We start from the raw sequence: 21,116 nt of genomic DNA, 5'->3' as shown, positions 1-21,116 counted from the left end.
TAGCCCACTGTGTGTATAATACAAGCTCCGTTAAAGGGCATAAGCCCACTGAGTGTATTATACAAGCTCCGTGACAGGGCATAAGCCCACTGTGTGTATTATACAAGCTCCGTGACTGGACTTAGCCCACTGTGTGTATTTATAATATTATACAAGCTCCGTGACTGGACTTAGCCCACTGTGTGTATAATACAAGCTCCGTTAAAGGGCATAAGCCCACTGAGTGTATTATACAAGCTCCGTGAAAGGGCATGAACCCAGTGAGGGCATACAAGCTCCGTGAAAGGGCATAAGCCCACTGTGTCTATTATACAAGCTCCGTGATAGGGCATAGCCCACTGTGTGTATACAAGCTCCGTGAAAGGGCATAAGCCCACTGTGTCTATTATACAAGCTCCGTGACAGGGCATAGCCCACTGTGTGTATACAAGCTCCGTGAAAGGGCATAAGCCCACTGTGTCTATTATACAAGCTCCGTGACAGGGCATAGCCCACTGTGTGTATACAAGCTCCGTGACTCCAGTTCATAGTGATAAATTAATATGGATCACGAGAATGAACCGGGAGGAGAGCAGAACAACAAGCAAATGTTAGCATTGCAGGGCTGGAAGTCCATCACTTTCATCTAAAGCTGATGCTCAAGGGCGTAGAGGCTTTAAAAACTTAGGGAACCTGAAATCAAAAAATTTAGATTTCACAGGGGTAAAGACAAAAAAAAACCTCTAAAGACTACTACTATTGCAGAAAAACAGAAAATTGGCAACATACCATTCACCACACGTAGCGGCAAGGAAAGACCCAGGCTTTGCCCTTTATTTCTGAGTGGTGGTTCTGCAACTGTCAGTGAGGCATCTTGTGCCTCTCATAACGATAAAAGACCTTTTCAAGCAGACTATAGAAGTGTGAAAAAATTTAAAACCAATAAGGCAGTAGATCAAACTGTGGGTCTGATTCAGAGCCGCTCGTAAGCGGCCGCTCGTTCGTTCCGAGTGATGTTCGCACATCTGCGCATGCGTATGGGTTGTAATGCGCATGCGCCAACCAGTCAGTGCGGTCGGAAATCGTGCACTCGCAAAATAGCGAATGCCTGCTAATTTGAGTGACAGGATGAGGCGTTTGTGGGTGGTAACAGGGGAAGGTGCTTGAAAACGGGGAGTGGAGATCCGAACGCAGGCATGCCAAACGGTCAAAACGGGCGTTTTAAGGGTGTGCATAATTAACAAAGCAGTGTCATCGACCACGTCACTTGGTTGTCTTTTAGCCTGAACTGCTCGCATGATTGCGGTAGGAAAATCCAACCACAAGAATAGCGAGCAGTTCATACGCCTTTCGATGTACTCGATTAATCTAATAAATAGCGGAAATGACGTATGATGCGAGCGGCCAGGGGGCGTCTTTACAAAATAGCGAGCGCATGTTTCGTTCGCTCGTTCAGACATAGAGGCGTCAACAGACCGCAAAGAGCGAGCGCTTAATTTAAATATCCGGCCCCTTTTTCAGAACGACCGTCCGCAAATAGCGTCCGGCTCTGAATCAGGCCCTGTGTTTTTTGAAACACAAATGTCAGAAATCCCTGAGGAGAGTCTAAGTGGGTCCACGAGTGGCATTGCTATGTGTAAGCCTGACCTTTCAGAGAAGCCGCCCTCCACAGTTTCTTTTCCATCTGTAGTTGTGGGGATGAGCAGTATTGCTGAGGACATAGAAATTAAGGATACAACCCTGGAATTGCAAGAGGATGAGGGGAATATATGTGCAGCTGACCTTGGCACTAATGAGGATGTTGAGGATGAGGATATTATTTGTATAAGTCAGGCACCAGTGGAAGCAACTCTTGGCCAAGATAAGAAGGCCATTGCCATGCCTGGGCATAGAACCAACAAATCCACATCTTTTGTGTGGAATTACTTTTACCAAAACCCTGACAACGTTTGTCAAGACATTTGTAGCCTCTGTGAGACCACAGTTAGTAGAGGTAGGGACGTTAAGCATCTAGGAACCTCTACTCTATTACATCATCTGCAGCAAGCTCATGACAGGTGTTTGATAACAGAAACTACTGCTAAAAAAATAACAACAAGCAGTCCAGCATTAGCTAGATGCCTTCTCTCTACTAAATCCCAACACCTGCAATCTCCGCCGACAACACCTTCCTCCTCAATATCCTCAGGAATGATCAGTGGTAGTACAACATCCAATTTGTTAATGCTAAGTCACGGTGACTCCTCCAATTTCCAGGACACCTCAGAAGAAACTGAATCTTTGAGCGCTAGGCCTGCTGCTGCTGCTGCTGGTGGATCTTCATCCCAGAAGTGGACCAAGAAGACTACTAGTAGTATACCAAAAAAACAATTGACTGTTAAAGAATCTCTTGCAAGGGGAAGCAAGTATGACAGCTCTCACCCTGTCGCACAGCAGATCACTGACATCATGACAGCTATGCTAATATTAGATCTGCGTCCAATATTCGCAATTAATGCAGTGGGATTTACACAGTTAATTGAGGTCATGTGTCCCCGGTACCAAATTCCATCTCGGTTTCATTTTACCCGAAAAGCCATTCCTCGGCTGTACCAGGACGTTAAACAGAACCTAATTATTGGCCTGCAAAATGCCATTGTACCCACTATCCACTTAACCACAGATATGTGGACAAGCGGTAGTGGACAAACTAAAGATTACATGACTGTGACGGCCCACTGGGTGGGTGAATCACCTTCAGCAGCAGCAGTATCTAACAAACAACACCAGCTCATTCAGAGGAAGGCAACTCTGTGCATCACCGGATTCAATAAGAGGCATACCGCTGACAACCTCTTAGAAAAACTAAGAGATGTCATAGAAACATGGCTTACCCCACTAGGACTCTCCTCAGGATTTGTGATTTCTGACAACGCTACAAATATAGTGAAAGCATTACAGCTGGGTGAATTCCAACACATCCCCTGTTTTGCTCACACGATAAACTTAGTGGTGCAGGGTTTTTTAAAAAACGATAGGGGCGTGCAGGAGATGCTGTCTGTAGCCCGAAAAATTTCAGGACATTTTCGGCATTCAGCAACAGCATGCAGGAGATTGCAGCACCTGCAAGAGCAGTTTAATTTGCCCTGCCATCAACTGAAGCAAGAAGTGGTAACGAGGTGGAACTCAACACTGTATATGCTTCAGCGGATGGAGGATCAGCAAAAAGCCATCCATAGCTATACGACAAGCCATGACATTGGGCTATGTACCTTACCCCAGCACAGTGGAGAGTACTTTCTGTCTTGTGCAAGGTGCTCAAACCATTTGAAGTTGCCACTTGTGAAGTGAGTGCTGACACTGCTAGCTTGAGTAAGGTGATTCCCCTGATTTCGCTTTTGGAAAAGCAGCTGGAGAAATTGAAGGATGAGATTAAACAAAGTGATTCCGCAAAGTATGCTGGACTGATAGATCAAGTCCTTTGTTCGCTTCGCCAGGATCCACGGGTGGCCAAGATCTTGAAATCTGATCATTATATTTTAGCAACCATGCTTGATCCTAGGTTCAAGTCGTATGTTGTGTCTTTTTTTACAACTGACCCAGATCTTAAAAGAACCAAAGCGCTCCTGGTGAGCAAGTTGGCAGCTGAAGTGACACATGGCAGTACGATGACGTCTCCTCCTACGGTTTCTCCAACAGCAGCCAGAAAAAAAATCACCTTTTCCAAAAGACCCAGTGGTGATGCAGATAAGTCAAATCAACATTTTGACATCTGGTCGGGTCTAAAAGATTTGCCCAACACCAGTGACACCTCTACCGTAACTCCATCTAATACGATTACCATCCAAAGAATGGTGGAGGATTATTTTCAGGACACCATACACGTAGACATGTCACAGAGTCCATTCGAATATTGGAAGAAAAAAAAGGCAATTTGGAGACCCTTGTATAAACTGGCTTTGCATTACTTAAGCTGCCCACCATCCAGTGTGTACTCGGAGAGAGTTTTCAGTACAGCCGGGAACCTTGTGAGCGAACGACGAAGGAGGCTACTTCCACAAAATGTTGAAAAAATTATGTTCATTAAAATGAACTGGAAATTTCATGAGGAAAACCTTTCCCGCCAATCACGTCACAGTACAGATACTTCTGTAATGGTGGATTCCAGCAGGGATGAACTGATATTGTGTGAGGAATCAGATGATGTACACACTGATGAGGGTGGGTGAGGATGGCAATGATGGTGACATCCTGCCACTGTAGACCTGTTGCCTTTAGTAGATTGGAAGATTTTTTTGTGGGGGTCCAAACAAACCAAGCACTTCAGCCACAAAGTGGCAGTACCTGTCGCTGAAATGCTTGGTTTGTTAAAGTGTGCATGTCCTTTTTAAGATCCAACATAAGGGTGGGTGGGAGGGCCCAAGGACAATTCCATCTAGCACTACCTTTCATTTCTGCCACTGTTGTGTGGCATAGTTTCATAAATGTGCTTTAAACTGTGGTGTCTGTGCCACTGCGCCGCTGCTCTGACGCTTGGTAACCAGTCAGCTCACTGCAACCCTTGGCCAATAATGGTGAAAACAATAATTTAAGCTGTGAGGTGTTCTAAATTGACTGTAAATGACTGGAAATTACTGTTATTGAGGTAAATAACACTCTAGGAAGAAAAAAAAGCCCAATTTATGTAATTTTAGATTTTTTTGCGTATTTTGGCAAAAAATGCAAATCCAAATCCAAAGCCAGTCACCGCAGTTTGGCAAATCAAAATCCAAACGACGAATTAGAACCAAATCCGGCAAAAATGGTCCGGCGCACATCCCTAGTTTTAAGTAACAGGCCCATTCATTATTAAGAGCCTGATAATTTATTGAACCTGCTACAGTGCGCATGCGTGACCTCAGGTCATGAATACACAGAAGGCTGTCACAGCATCGGTAAGTAACACTGCTATTTTGGGTAGCAGTGTTAGGGGATTGTGGGGATAGCAGCTTTTCGGAGCCGCTGTCCTCATACCGGTGCAATAATTAATTGCTCCGGTAATTAAGTATCCTCCGCAGCAACTCCTGACAAGTTGGATACTACCTGGCCCTCAATGATGAATTAGTCACCTTAATATTTTCATTCTTCTAACAATATGAATAAATTAATCTGCTCAATCATGTATGCTATAATGTATTCCTTACTCTATCATATAAACCTACTAAATGTTTGTCTTGCAACCTGTCTCCTTCCCTCCTCTCATAGCTCTCACTGGCTTCCCGACTCCTAGACTCAGCCTCTCTTCTCCCCCAGTGATGTTTCAATGTCCAGGACTGTTCCTTGAGTCCTGTAAGCCCCTGGAGCCAGCAACTACTCCCATGACTGAGATAAATGGAATTGTGAAGCAGGGGGCGGGGCTACGAGATGCAATTCAGGGTTTATACAGCCAGCTTGCTGAAGCCGGGAGGCTTGCCTGCCTTTCCGGGGGACCGGGAGCAGCATCCGATTTTCGGGAGGCTCCTGGCCATATCGGGAGGGTAGGCAAGTATGATGAAGTACATTACATGGGTGCTCGAGGGTCTATTTATCAAGCAGTGAAAAGTGTGGAGAAGTGGACCAGTGGATAAGTTGCCCATAGCAACCAATCAGCTCCTACCTATTATTTTATAGACTGTACTTGATAAATGCTACTTCAAAGCTGGTTGATATGCAGTACGGGCCCCCCTTCGACCCTACCCAAAGCCACTGGTGCTCACATTCTGATTGATAATTGTAAATGATTCACTTTTAAACAGCACATGAAGTCTGACACAGTAGGGGGCGGCTCTGTGGATGACCTATCCCGCAGATTCATTTTCTTTATGTATTTATCAGGATGTTGTTCATAACTGAACTACTCATAGTCCATACAAGCAAAAACTTTGTCATGTTCTGAATCTCTTGGCAACAGGAAGGTGTATAATAAAAGGTGTGAACAGACAGGTTGTGTGATAACGGATGTATTGGCTATAATGAGCGTGCCACATTATCAGAACTCTCCACAGTAAGTCTCCAATGTTTTAATTTAAGTGTGAGCAGAAATAGGATGTATTTCGTTACATGAGACCCACTATCTCAATACTATTAATATGCTATGGAAAATTAAATATAACAACTTTAAAGCTGCAGTCCCATGACAAAAGTTTGGTATATTTTTAAATCACTGTAGTAGAATATTAGAAGAATCATGGTGATTACCATTTTATCAGACTGGTATTAATGATTTACATTTCTGACAAATGTTCACAGTGTAATTTGACTGCCATGGTAACCATTCTCACATGGCACATGATGTAGTGAGCAGGGGGGCTTTGAAATGTTCCTCTGAACTCTGGGCCTGATTCAGAGATTTACGCTAATGAATTTACAACTGTGGGGTTGGTCTGTGTGAGGAGAGGAGATCTTTGTGAGGGGGAGATCTGTGTTTGTGAAGGAGGGCGATCTGAGTGGGGGGGAGAGCTGTGTGTGAGGGGAGACTGATTGAGGAGGAGAGCTGTGCAAGGAGAGGTTAGCTATGTAAGGGCAAGAGTTATGAGGGGGATCTGAGTGAGGGGGAGATCTGAGTGAAGAGGGAGCGTTGTGTGTGCCTGAGGAGAGGAGAGCTGAGTGAGGGGGAAGAGCTGTGTGTGTGTGGGGGAGGGATATGTGTGAGGTGAGGGTGGCAGAGCTATGTAAGGGGGAGACCACAGTGAGGGAGGAGAGCTCTGTGAGAAATTTATGAACTGTATGTATTTATATATACATTAATATGTAGCCCCGAGGTGGTATTTTGCATAGGGCCCTGTGGTCTTAATCCAGGTCTGGGACTAAACAGAAGGGTGGAGCCACAGGCAATAACAAAGAGGGAGGAGCAGGTGGCCCCTCCCATCATTACCCCCGGCTTCTCCTCTTTTCTTCCTCTGAGGTGGGTCTCACCTACCTAGAGGAGTAGCGTGGATCCATGGGGTCCGGAGATAGTGCATGTCATACCACCCCCCCTCCCCTCCCTGTACTGAACTGTGCTAGTGGGATATGGCTAGCCTGCGGGGAAATACTGAAGTGAAGAGAAAAACAGCAAACAGTGGCAGTATGACACTTGGCATTGAGGTACTGTACCATTGGGAGAATGGAATGCTTCGGTGATGCACTGTCTGACACTAAGTGGTAGCTCCTTTGGCACTGCTTTATGTAAAGCACCTAGGATCTGACTTTTATCTAATTTGAATAATTGTTATTAGTCAATAGAGAAGATTGTATTATATATTCTGATCATTTAACTGAAATTAACAGAGTACATGTGCTAGAGTGAGATTCCACAGGGTGCACAGCTTATTACTGCAATTACTGCCCAAAGCAGCTTTCACTGGAGTGGGAACACCTATAGGAAGCTCCCTCACCAGCTATGCTCCTACTTCACAAATATACATTGTACCTATATTAATGTGAGTACTTCTAATCATGTTCTGTCTACCACCACCATTATTATTTCAGGTCTCCTGATATTTTTTAAAAGACCTTTCAAATAACACTGTGTGGTCATGCCTGGGAACACCTCCATTACTTTAAATAACAAAGCAGTGACTTTGTTTAATCTCATACCTTATAATTGAGGTTAAGGATTTTACCTCAGATGTGTCACTATTAAGTCCATTGAAGCACAATGAATGAATGAGGAGAGAAGGAGGGAGGGGATCAAAGGAGAGAGGAAAGTTCCGAGAGGGGAGGTGACAGAAGCCAATAAGAAAAGGAGAGGAGAGGGGTGGTCACAGAAGCAAATAAGAAAAGGAGAGGAGAGGGGTGGTCACAGAAGCAAATAAGAAAAGAGGAAAGGGGTGGTGACAGAGGCCAATAAGAAAGGAGAGGGGAGGGACAAATAGTTTATCAGAGAGGTCCAGTGACAGAAGCCAATAATAAAAGAAGAGGGGAGGGACAAAGAGCCGATCACAGGGTAGAGGGGAGGGAATTAAAGAGGTGAGAAGTGAATGTATCAATCTGACAGGAAAGAGGAGGTGACAGAAGATGATCACAGAGGAGGGAGGGCCGGATGGGAGGCAATATGGGCAGCCTGAGGGAGCATGAAATGTAGAAACGGATCTCAGATCCATAACTCATTTAGGATTTAGAGCAAACAAGCCGAGATAAAACTAACAGGCAGCCGTCATACTGAGTAGCGCCCATGAATTCCAGGACCCTGGATGGCACCCTCTGTCCATTTTGGCGCCAGGAGCTCATGCTCCACCAGATCCACTCTCTCTACTCCGCTGCACTTACCACCCTGGCCTTGACATCAGCCGGCTTGGTTCATACTGAGAAGAGCACATGGAGATTGTGGGCCTGATTCAGACCCGCTCGCAAGCGCTGAGCGCTCGCAAGTGGGTCGATGGTGGCCCAGTGCACATGCGCATGACGGAGCCGACTCCATTGTGCGCATGCGCGAGACCCGGATAGCGACGGGCAAGCCGTCGCTCCGGGTCTCGTACCAAAGGGGGCTGCTGTCGATGTTGAGTGACAGCACGCCCCCTTTGGTGGGAGGGCCGGGGGAGTGGCTGCCCAAATGGAGGCGTTCCCATGTGAACGCCTCCGTTTAGGGGTGGCCCCACTGATGTCAGTGGGAGTGCTTTCGTCTCTTGTAGAGCCGAAAGCACTCTAGGGCTTGCGGCCACGAGACCCTACCACAAGGATCTCATCGCAAGCCCGATGGTCGCGATGGTCTTGACCATCGTGACCATCTTCCTCGCCGCTCGCTATAGCTGTGGGTGGTCACCCACAGCTATGCGAGCGGCCAGGAGGCTGCTCTAGAAAACCAGGGCCGGCCCTGATTCAGAGCGAGCGCTCTGTCAGAGCGTCCGGCTCTGAATCAGGCCCTGTGTCCTTGCTGCTGAGGGAAGGCCTTAACCAGGTGCTGCTGCTGAGAGGTTGGGTCGCAGTACCCATGACTGGGAGGAGACTGAGCGGTGAGTCTGGTGAGGTCACGCTTGAATGCTCGGATGCTACATGCCAATAAGGGGCGCTACTATAACATGTGTATAAGGGGAACTACTGTGGCATAATATGTATAAGGGACACTACTGTGAATAAGGGGCACTATTGTTAGACATAAAATGAATAAGAAGCACTACTGTGGCATAATGTGAACTATGGGCTTAACTGTGGCATAATATGAACTGTGGAGACTACTGTGTAGCATAATGTTAACAAATAACCAAAACTGTGGCATAATGTGAATTAATGGGCGCTACTGTGTGGTATAAGGTGCACTGTAGGCATTACTGTGTAGCAAAATGTGAATAAGGGGCACTACTGTGGCATAATGTGATTAAAAGTCAATACTGTGTGGCGTAATGCGAAGAATGGGCACTACTGTGTGGCATAACGTGAATTGTGGGCACTGCTGTGTGGCTTATTGGTGGAATTACTTTAGTGTGTTAATATATATCTAGCCCTCCCTGCCCCAGTTTGATAGTGCCTCTAATGTTTACATTAATTTCACTTTAATTTGCCCCTACATGCTGGACACACCCCTTACCTGGCACACTTGGGGGGGGCACGGTATTACACACATGCTCCGGGCATCATGGCTACATGCTACACACTTGCTCCTGACACACAGAGAGCTCTCATGCTGCAAAGGAGATGCAATAGCTAATTTATGCACGCCAATGAAACGGCATTTAAATGGTGAGACATCTGCATTTTTCTAACCATCCCCCCTGTTACTACCCCCAAATGATGACTACCTGTCACTTACTTTGCGAGTGGTTCCTATATACAAGAGTAATCACACTGTGATAGTATAGCTTTCATGCATGCGCAATTGCAAACAATCGCTCGATCTTCGATACACTGTATCTCTGAATCAACAATCAACATCAATGTGGGATATGAAGCTCTGGACAGCATGTGAAGTGCTTTAGAGACAGTGACTTATTTGCATATTGCCACCAGAACAGGAAGGAGTTTAAAGAGATTCCTAAATACAAGCCTGAATCATACTGGTATCTTTCCACCTGCTGGTAGGTGCTGTATGCAATAAATGGGTTGAAAGATGAAAAACATGAAGTTCTGAACTGCGCTCATTTTCCCTGAGCAAAAACAATTGCAATAGTGTCGACCTATAGCCACAACTGCCCCCCCCCCCCACACACACATACCAGGCTTGCCTGCCTTCCCGAATATCGGGTACCACTCCCGACCCCCCGGAAAGGCAGGCAAGCCTTTCGGAATGAGGGAGCTGAATGTCAGCAAGTATGGCACACACCCTTTGTAAGCTATGAATCACTTATTCCCCTATTTGGTATGCACGTATTAGGGATGGGTGCCGACACCGTGTTTTGGTTTTGGTTCTGTATCTCCTCGTGTTTTGGATCTGGATTTGGTTTTGCCAAAACCGCCCCTTATGTTTCTTGGTTTTGGTTTTGGATCTGTATTTTTTTTTTTAAATAATAAAAACAGCTAAAATCACATAATTTGGGCCTGTTTTTGTTCCTACAGTATTTTTAACCTCAGTAACATTTATTTGCACTCATTTCCAGTCAATTATGACCACCTCACAGCTCACAATATTGATTTCATCTAGTTTAGGCCAAAAGGTTACATCCAGCTATCTGGCTGACTAAGGAAAGCGACAACAGTGGGCGGCACTAACATGTGGCGGTTCAGCTTACAACATGGCACAAAGTGGCATTGCAGTGGTAGACAGGATGGCAGTTTAATAAACTATACGACCCCTAGGAAGTTTAAAAACCAAGAATGTTTTCCTTAACTAGGTCAGAGGCCCTACGGAGTTGTAATATGTTTATGGACTGAAGACAGGGAAAGGACGAAAGAATTGATTAGATTTTAATTTACTGTTTACTGTTTTGATTCTTAAATAAATGTCTGAGGGAAGATCAATCTAGGATCAAGTTCTTCAGTTCCTAAAAAACATCTTTGATCTAGATGAGGTTTTTAAATTTTTATACATCTAATAGAAATGAGGTGGCCTTGCTTGTGGAGGTGCTGCTAGAACATACTGTAAACAGACGTTTACTTCGTTGTACTCAAGGAGGTTGTTAGGGATAATGGGACTAAGACTTGCTGTTTGCATCAGAGGAAAGCAGCCTGTAGTTCTCCGACCACCTCACAAATACGTGGACGATAAACTGCGGTCTGGCCGGCATTGTCACCAAACAATAATAGCGCAGCTAAGATGCTAATGCACACACACAAAAAATATAAATCTATTTTAATATTTTTTGTGGATTGATAATAATAATAATAATTTAATTTCACTTTTATTTTTTATTACACTGCGGAAGAGCACCCATGAACGAGGCAGCAGTCCTTTGATGAACAACACAGACAGCACCCCTTCTTTATAGACAACAAAGCACCCCTGCCAAGTGCGGACAGACCACCTGCAGTGCAGAGTCACAAATACGTGGATGATAAACTGCGGTCTGGCCGGCAGTGTAACCAAGCATCAAACAATAATAGTGCAGCTAAGTTGCTAATGCACACACACAAAAAAAAGAAAAGAAAAAAAGCACTTTTATTTTTTTTTACACTGGGAAAGAGCACCCTTGATTTACAGAGCACCCCCCCCCCCCCTCCTGAACAACACAGCACCCCTTTATGGACTGCAGCCCTAGCCCCTTGATGGACAGGACAACAATACAGCAGCAGCCCCTTATGTATAAGTATAACACAGCAGCAACACCTTGAATGACAGGACAAGTGGCACAGCAGCTGCAGCACCCACTGAAGCCCCACTTTATATACTGCAGCCCCAGCCCCTTTATGGACAACACAGCAGCAGCCTTCATACCCAGACCCCGACAGGACAAGTTGGACAACACACTGAAACAGACAATGACAGCAACACGTCTGTTCAGTTAACCATCCACAGCAGGAGTGAAAATGGCAACGATCACCAAGACCTTTATAGAATCCAAAACCCGTGAGAATCCGACAGTGGGAGGATGACGTTTTGCCTCGTTTTGAGATCCGAGTCAGGCGGGAAAATCCAAATTGGTCTTAGATCCGGCTTGGAATTGCAATGTTCGGGTGGGTCCGGTTCTCGGTTCTCAGAGAACTGGACCTGCTCATCTCTCAAAACTTAGCCCTGTTATGAGTAGGGTCTACAAATACCAAGAGTCTTTGCCAGAGCCCCACAGTCTATGCCATAACCATACCCTCCAACCATCACTGGTATCTCATACCTGTACTGAGGGTGCATTGTGATGCACGGAGATAAATAGCCTCATGCAAACTGGCTAAAGCTTAGGGAGCCAAAGACATATACAACTTATATCATACTTGCTGACCTTCTGGCTGCCCCCAAACAGAAATATCTTCTGGACTGGATAGATTAAGTAGAGCAGGACAGCACCCAAGTGGCTTTTCTTCTGAGCTGTTGCTTTCACCCCTAAAAGTTTGCATATATCCTTCATCAGTTTAAACATGAAACTCTTTAGCTCTGGTACTCAAATGTTTGTTCCATAGCAGCAACGTCTAGGGATAGTGGTTGACATGGTCTACCACTACCAGGATATACTGATGTCCTTCAGTCAATTTCCTTAGCTGGCCATCCAGGTTCATCTCAATACACTAATAGTTATGGGTATCAAGGAGGTCTTGTAAGTAAGCCTATAGCAGGTTCAGTGATACTCTGGTCAAAACCTACAATATCTTTTAACTGCTGCATTGATTCTGGTCCAATAGAACCATTACAGGTCCTGCCAATGTGTTTTGTCCTTTCACATATATTAAAAAAAGTGCAGTTATTAGTTCTAGCAGGACATTTACCTGTGGGAACATTAGCTGTTCTATTCCCTCCCCTTGGACGGGAATCAGTCATTTTATTTATCCAATAAACTGCATCCCCAGTGGGTTGGGAACCTTGACTATAACTGATAAAAGAGTCCTGCCACTGTGGTGTTGATACATACAGTAGCACAATTTGTTTTAGACTGTTTGGCAGAAGTTTACGCCGAAACTAATTACTTGTTACTGTTACTTCCTGGGCAGTGTTATGTGTGTGTTCTGTTCATACATTTTCATATATGTAAACATCCTCTTAGGGAAGTAACATGGTACACTCCACTACTGGGCGATACCTGCCATGTTGTTTGTACAGGAGAACGTAAGGTCTCTGTGGGACTAGTGAAGCCAGATGTGAGGAAAGAGGTGCAGGATAAACAGTTCTAGCAGGTCTTTCAGAAACTCACTCGAGATCTAGATGTTGGACAAGACCTGTTTGTTCCTGATTTCAGAGCAAACAAATGGCAAGCAGACGAGGCAACCTCCAAAACTGGACCCTTGAGGTATGAAGTTCAGGTGGGAGGAGACTTGTAGTGACAAATCTGCCAATCAGATCATAGAGTCCAGAGGGTTAGTTGAATTCAACATGACTCCTAACCTTCCTAGCATGAAGGACATTACCTTACCGATAGCCTCTCTAAATAAATCTCCTGAGCTAAATGACCCACATAATCTGTTTCAGACTTTAACTAACCCAGTTTTGGATAGTGTGGACTCTCCTGTAGAAATTGAAACAACAATTGAGGTTCTGAACTCAACAAGGAGCCCCAGGAAGCAATCACAGAAGCACAAGGATTTTTACAATGTTACCCAGACAGAGTATGGAAGGCTCCACAAAGACTGGACTTGTATTTATAGTCAGCATTGTTGTTTTGTAGTTTTGTTATATTGAGCAGTTATCTATGATGGGAGGAGTTGTAACAGTCGCAAACCTCAGTGGTTCCATGGATGAATTTCTATAGAAAATCTTAGGAAGGGCACTTAGACTAACAATACTTTTATGTCCAATACTACATCACCCAAAACAACCAGTACTTCCGTGCTGTGGGTTTCATGGTATTTCATAGTGCAATACTGAGTCTAAACAGTCCAGGGGCTCCTATTGCATGGACATTGGGCCCACAAAATGCACACTTCAAACATCCTGGCAATGTACCTTCCTTTGCGGGCAGCATTTTAATTACGGAACTCCCATATGTGATGTATTCGGGCCACTCAATCACTGTTTATGATGCAGCATGGAGGTAGAAATGACATTGAATTAGATATCTGCTGCATGGGATGTAGTCATCATTGCCTTCACAGAAAATGCTGACGGACAGAATCCCGGTGCCAGAATGCTGACAACATTCAGAATCCCAGCTCCAGAATCCTGGCGACTGCAATCCCGGCGGTGAGTATTAGGGTTAGGTTTAGAGGTTTGGGTTAGGTGCTAGGGGGACGGTTAGGGTTAGGCTGCGGGAGGGGAGGGTTAGGCTGCGAGAAAGGTGGGTTAGGGGTAGGGTTGGAATACTTACCTATAATGCAACAGGATTTCCACCACAGGATTGCTTTCCCATCCCTGCTGCATAGCCCCAAACTATATACAATGATAGTGTGTTCCTCAAATGCTTGTGGATTATTTTTCAGGACCCATCTCGGCAGCCTTTGGTCCAGACCAAGGGGATAATGGTTTATCGCTAAAATTCACATTGCCAAATTATCTACGTGTGGAAGCCATTTCTTCTGAATTTTATTCTTAATATATAAGAAAACTGAGCAGGTAGACTTGAAGTAAGAACACCCCCTGGGCAGAGATAGAAAGGGGCACAGCATGGATGGGCTCATCTCACTGACACAGACCATCAACAACTGACTGGAGCAAACTAGCTGGAGCAAGGCCCAAAAGCCCAAGCAGCCCTGTGACTATTAAGAGACACTGGGCTGGCAAGCTGGGCTGACTGGCAGCCTGCCAGTCATTAGTAGAGAGCCGGCACTGTGGCTGAGCAATGCAGCAGAGACTAGTGAATTGAGCTGCTGGGATGGCTGCTGGCTCACTGACTAACTTGACCACTTGGCCACGAAGCTGGCTGAGAGTGACTCTATGGCTGTGCAACTGCAGTGACAAAAAAAATTAGACCCTGGTTAATTTTCATGCATCCTCAGCACTGGACTGGTTTCTTTCTATTTTTTTTATTTTAAAACTGATGCTCTTTGTATCATATGGCAGTCACTGATACTCTCTGATTTATATGGTGGTCACTGATTTTCTCTGTATTATATGGTGGTCACTAATGCTCTCTCTATGTTATGGTGGTCACCATGATGTTCTCAGCATTACATGGTGGTCACTGTGATGTTTTCTGTATTATGTTGCGTCACTGATGCTCTCTGTATAGTATGGTGGGTTAGGTAGTATAGTACAGGCAATGGTAACATTTAAAAGTGAAGACACCCCAGAACTACACTTTAAATGCAGCAGGCGCTTGCATCTAAATGTAATGGGATTTGCCCTCATCCTACAAGCATTTTCAGTCTGATTTCTGTATTTAAGCAAGCAAAGGGTGATTATTATTTATAGGAAAATAGGGTGGGGGTGTGTGAGTGGGGTGGGGGAGCGCTGAGATGACTCCTTGCCCTGGTTGATAAGTAGCTTAGCTTCAACATTGGCACCAGTCTTGCCCACTCTGGTAGGTGCTGCGGAAAGCAGCCATGGGGTTCACATTTCACATGCTCCAAGAATTATTTGTACTATGCAGCCATTGACTGTACTGTGTTTCTGTTGTGTACTGAGATTTTTAGCATTATAAGAACTAACACTTAAGCCACCCTTGGTTGCAAAACTGCAACTTTGTTTGCAGCAGCATTTAGTTTGCTGGCAACGCTGCCTGAGGCCCTGTGTGTAAATTTTTATTGTATGCATGGACAGTACCTTAAGAAAAACTCATGTATAAAACAGACTAGTGACCAACACTATATGCGCCCCTAAATTTATAAATATTGGTTTGGGTTATTTATGGTGTCTGACAAGATTCTTCAAGTTAATCCGCTGTGATCTATGCTATGAGGTAAAGCTACCAGGACGGTGAGTCGGTCTGCTGTTCTCCTGCCTCTAGTCTGGCTTACGGTGAGCGAGCGAGCTTCCACATTGTGCGCAAAATATGCAAATTAAAGCCTTTCATTTTGTAAATACACATAGATTTTTACAAGTCACATTCAAGAAAGATATCACACCCTGGATTCACCACGTCATTAAAATCTATGTTTATTTACTTTCAACAACTAAACCATAACCAAAAGGGGTTTACAATGATGGCCAGCTTCCGTTTTGCTTGTTCAAAATGCACTTCCTTAAGGCAGCGCCGCTGGATAATGAATAGTAAACTATGAACCATATGTACATTATACTTCTTACTCCGCCAGTCTGTCTTGTCTCATAGCTTTTCTTTATAGATAACAATTCCTGGGGGCATTTAAGTACCCGAGGAAAGTCCTGAGGGGAAAGACAGCTGCTATAGGTCATAGAGCCAGCGTAAACTGTGAATTTCAATAGTGATTTGTGTGTCAGGTCGTTTGCCTTCCCAGCTCTTGTGTTATTCTTTGCCCATACCTTTTGTTTAGTCTGTACCTTATTTATGTTTCCATCGACTCCTGGCATTGACTAGTTGATTACCTACTTTAGGTTGACCCTCCCCTCTGTTGCATGATTGCCAGCTCCAGACTCCTGACTCTGGGCAAGCCGAATATTCTCTTGTCAGGACCACTGGTTGCTCGATCTGTTTTCTACGTTCATTAGTCATAGTCCCTCGTTGTGTAATCTCCCAATTTACCCGCCCTGTACATTTACATTCATGCTGTGGGAATCTGTTCTTCCTCAGTTACTGATGAATGTCCCCTGCTGACCAGTATACAGGATTGAAACTATACATTTTGTTCTATGCAGTGACAGCTCTAGACGTGTGCCTGCAGTGCAGTCCAATATTCAAATAGGGGAGCTACACCAACTCATACTTGCCGACAATCAGCTCCAGCCTTTCGGGAGGGAGCTGATCGTCGGCTAATAGCGGGGGGCGGGGCCGGCCATTGGGGTCGGAGCGGCCATTTTGTGTCACACTGGGGGCGGAGCCGCAAGATAGCGTCATCGTGACTCCGCCCCTTCTTCACAATGTCGTGATTTTCGGCATTGTGAAGCAGGAGGCGAGGCCACGATGACGCGATTCTGCACAAATCGCGTCACCGGGCCCCCCACTGCGGGTATTTCTGTTTTTTTCAGGGGGGAGGTGGGGAGAGTCGGAGACTTCCGGGAGGCTTGCCTGCCTTACCAGGGGGCCAGGAGCGGCACCCGAAAATTGGGAGGCTCCCGACCAAATCGGGAGGGTAGGCAAGCCTGCACCAACTGCCACCCCAAACGCTGCTAAACTCACTGGCAGTTCGTGTGGTTCCCTTATTTGAATATTGGACTGCACTTCAGCCCCACCTGTAGAGCCTGAGAGATTAATCTAGGAACACCTGTAATCAAGGAACATTTATATTCTTGTACACAGTCCTCACAAAGTAATAGACTTAATTCCTGAAAAAAATTGTATGCATTGGTCTGTTCCAGAGCATTAGAAGGATGCATTGGTATATTTTTTTTCTTACCACTCTGAGGGCTCTATTTACTACAATCCACATTTGAAATGCAGATTGTAGTGTGATATTACCGACTGCATTCGCATTCCGTGACCCCCCCCCCACGACCCCCACTCCCTTAATTACACTTACCTCCGGTGATGTCCTCTGTCGCTCCGGTCAGGTGACATCCCATACTGCACTGGGACCCTGTCAGGTGACGACTGGGCCCCAGTGCAGCATGGGAGACCAGCTGACCAGAGGGAGGACATCACCGGCGCCCCGAACTCCAGTCCCTGGACTCAGGTAAGTTTTTTTTTTTTTACTTATTTTTACAGTATATCAGCATGTGGTCTGTTTAGACCACACAGCTGATTATATACAGAAAATAAGAGAAGGCCACCCAGCGCTGCTCTGAAAAACAATTATTTGTTAAAAAGATTAATAAAATATATTATGAAAGGTTCTTCTGTCCGATAACACCAATCCAAGTCCTTAGGGAACTTCAAGCAATCGATGTCAACTGATATATCCCAATGAGAGTATGCTCACCTCAAAATGGTGAAAAATGTGCACATAAAGGTATCTTTAAGGAGATCTTCTAGATTTATTCAGGGATAACCTTTGTCCTACTGTAATCGATGTTCCATGGACCCTCAAATAGAATCACAGAGAGCGCACTCCCATCGTGTAAAGCAGTAAAGCAATTTATTCACAATAAACACGTAACAAACAGCACAGGACAAAAAGATATGTATAATAATAATAATTTAAAAAATCCCCCTTTGGGGTATCCTGCGTACCGGAATGGGCCTAGAGATAGGCACTGTAAAGAACGTGGGTGGATAGATGTTAACCCGGGTACATCTCCTCCCCGATCAGTCCAGAGAAAATCCTTTCCTAGGTCCAGCCAGGCAGCAGTAATTTCTCCCACACCACCAACGCGTTTCGGAAACCTGTTCCTTCCTCAAGGTGTATGGATACACCTTGAGGAAGGAACAGGTATGGATACACCTTGAGGAAGGAACAGGTTTCCGAAACGCGTTGGTGGTGTGGGAGAAATTACTGCTGCCTGGCTGGACCTGGGAAAGGATTTTCGCTGGACTGATCGGGGAGGAGATGTACCCGGGTTAACATCTATCCACCCACGTTCTTTACAGTGCCTATCTCTAGGCCCATTCCGGTACGCAGGATACCCCAAAGGGGGATTTTTTAAATTATTATTATTATACATATCTTTTTGTCCTGTGCTGTTTGTTACGTGTTTATTGTGAATAAATTGCTTTACTGCTTTACACGATGGGAGTGCGCTCTCTGCTATTCTATTTGAGGGTCCATGGAACATCGATTACAGTAGGACAAAGGTTATCCCTGAATAAATCTAGAAGATCTCCTTAAAGATACCTTTATGTGCACATTTTTCACCATTTTGAGGTGAGCATACTCTCATTGGGATATATCAGTTGACATCGATTGCTTGAAGTTCCCTAAGGACTTGGATTGGTGTTATCGGACAGAAGAACCTTTCATAATATATTTTATTAATCTTTTTAACAAATAATTGTTTTTCAGAGCAGCGCTGGGTGGCCTTCTCTTATTTTCTGTATATGTTTTGCAAGGTTAAGAGCTGGTGATTCTGTGGGTTGGACCCCGGCTGCCGTTCTTTTAGCGCAAGTCACATACCTTTTTTCTTTGTTTTCTTCGTATCTTCACACAGCTGATTACTGGGGCCGGCTGCGGGCTCTGCTCTCCCTGTTAGAGCGGAGCAGGAGTCCGGTAACCGGGGGAAACCCTGGATAACGTTATTATCACAGGGCTTTCCCCGGTATTTTTTCACATATTATTTTTAGTAACTTTGGTCAGATCACATTTCCCATTACAATTATGGGAAATGCGATCTGATTACTAAAAATAAGTGATAATTAGGGCTTGGAGTAGAATTTTACAAATTCTACTCCAAATGGCCCTTTAGTAACTGTAGGTGATACTAAAATAATGTGAAAAGAGTGTGAAAACACCCCTTTTCACATTATTTTAGTAAAAATAATGTTAATAAATAGAGCCCTGAGTTTTTATATGTGAATTACTCTTTACTGTTTTTATACTTCATGGCATTGTGCAAAAAGAGACGTGCAGTCATAAACTTTTTTTAAGTATATTCTAGGTACATAGCATTGCTTTAATAGAGGTCCTACTCTCTATTTCTTTCTGTGCCTTATCAGTAACAGGTTCAACTGAAATAACCCTTTCAAAGTTACTAGCTTATTCTGCAGAGGTACCACTCTGCACCCTCTGAAGTCATCCCTCTTTCACTACAAATTGCAATAGCATGGCATGTTTGGCCTGAGACGATTGCATGCTGAAGTTCTTGTCTTTATCGCTTGCCTGGTCTACTTAGATGTTATTGTTGCTCCTTTGTTCTTCCTCCTTGTCATACAATTACAGTACACGTGCTATTTTTGCATCTGATTAAGAGAACAGCATCCCCTAGAGGCTTCATCTGGCAAGCAGTTTGTAAGACTAAATCGACTTGATTCTGAAAATGTACAGTATGTTTTTTTTTTAAGAGCTAAAAACATTTGCTCAGTTGACGTTGCTGAGGGTTTAATGTATTTTATTGTGGTACCATATGATGCCTAAAATATGTGTTGCGTTGTTTTACACACAGCAAACCGTTTTGCTGATATAGGCTAAAGAACAGAACCAGTATCCAATAACATTTTATCAGGGGCGTAGGGAGGGCGGTTCCACTGGAGCTCGAGCTGCTGCCTCGTTCGGGTGCTCTCCCTCCCAAGTGCCCCGTAAAAATTAATTCAATCAATGTGTGTGTGTGTGTATTAGCCATGGCATCACAAAACACCTCTGCTGAGATTTGCATAAACATTTTCAAAGGTGAAATTAGATGATATGGTTTAAAAAATAGAATAAAGCAGCTAAAATTGCGTTCTCTGATTATAGTATCCCTACTCCCAATCCCTACCCATGTCCCCTCTACCTAAATTTCAGCCAGGCAGTGGGGCAACTCCATGCAACCGTATTCCAGAGCGCAGCTGCTCCTCCTGTAGCCCAGGTCAGAAGATGTGTAGAGGGTGTGGTGATGATATGGACTAAAATGGAGCTCACATCAACAAAAGTGGACAATGAATCCCCAATCTAACAGGGAGTGCAGCTGTAATTTATACACAACCAGGGGTGGATTGGGCCGCCTGGAACTCGGGAGAGTTCCCGCTGGGCCGGCTCCATCCTCCTTTATGTGGCTTGCTGCCGGGCTGATTGACTTTGCTGCGGGGCCGGCTGCCGTGTGATCGGAGCTCTGCTCCAATCAGCAGCATTCCCTGTTCGGGTTCCAGCAGCAGCTTCTGCGCATGTGCAGAAGCTCTCTATGATGAGGAGGTAAATGGCCGAGGAGAAGCTGCTGGGTATTTCCGACCACATTGTAGAGCCTCCTCATGGCTCCGAGTCTTGCTGACAGCTCGGCCCCGCCCCTCCCCTATCTCAGGGTCAACACTCAGCACTTCAGCAACAGGAGAGGAGAAGGAGGTAAGAGACTGTCACTGGCAGTAATGAAAACTGACTGGGTCACACAGGCAGTGTCTGACAGTAAAAGTTAGACAGTATATATATTGTGAGATGATTATATGTAAAAGTTAAAATTACATGTACATTACAAATTACATGTACATTGATGAGATCTGAGTGAGAAGATATTTAATATATGTATGTATACATAATATATATATACATATATATATATATATATATATATATAT

Source organism: Taudactylus pleione, unplaced genomic scaffold (genome assembly GCF_031769625.1).
Source record: "Taudactylus pleione unplaced genomic scaffold, aTauple2 ptg000306l, whole genome shotgun sequence".
In the NCBI taxonomy this organism is placed as follows: Eukaryota; Metazoa; Chordata; class Amphibia; order Anura; family Myobatrachidae; genus Taudactylus; species Taudactylus pleione.
This window is presented reverse-complemented; position numbering follows the sequence as displayed.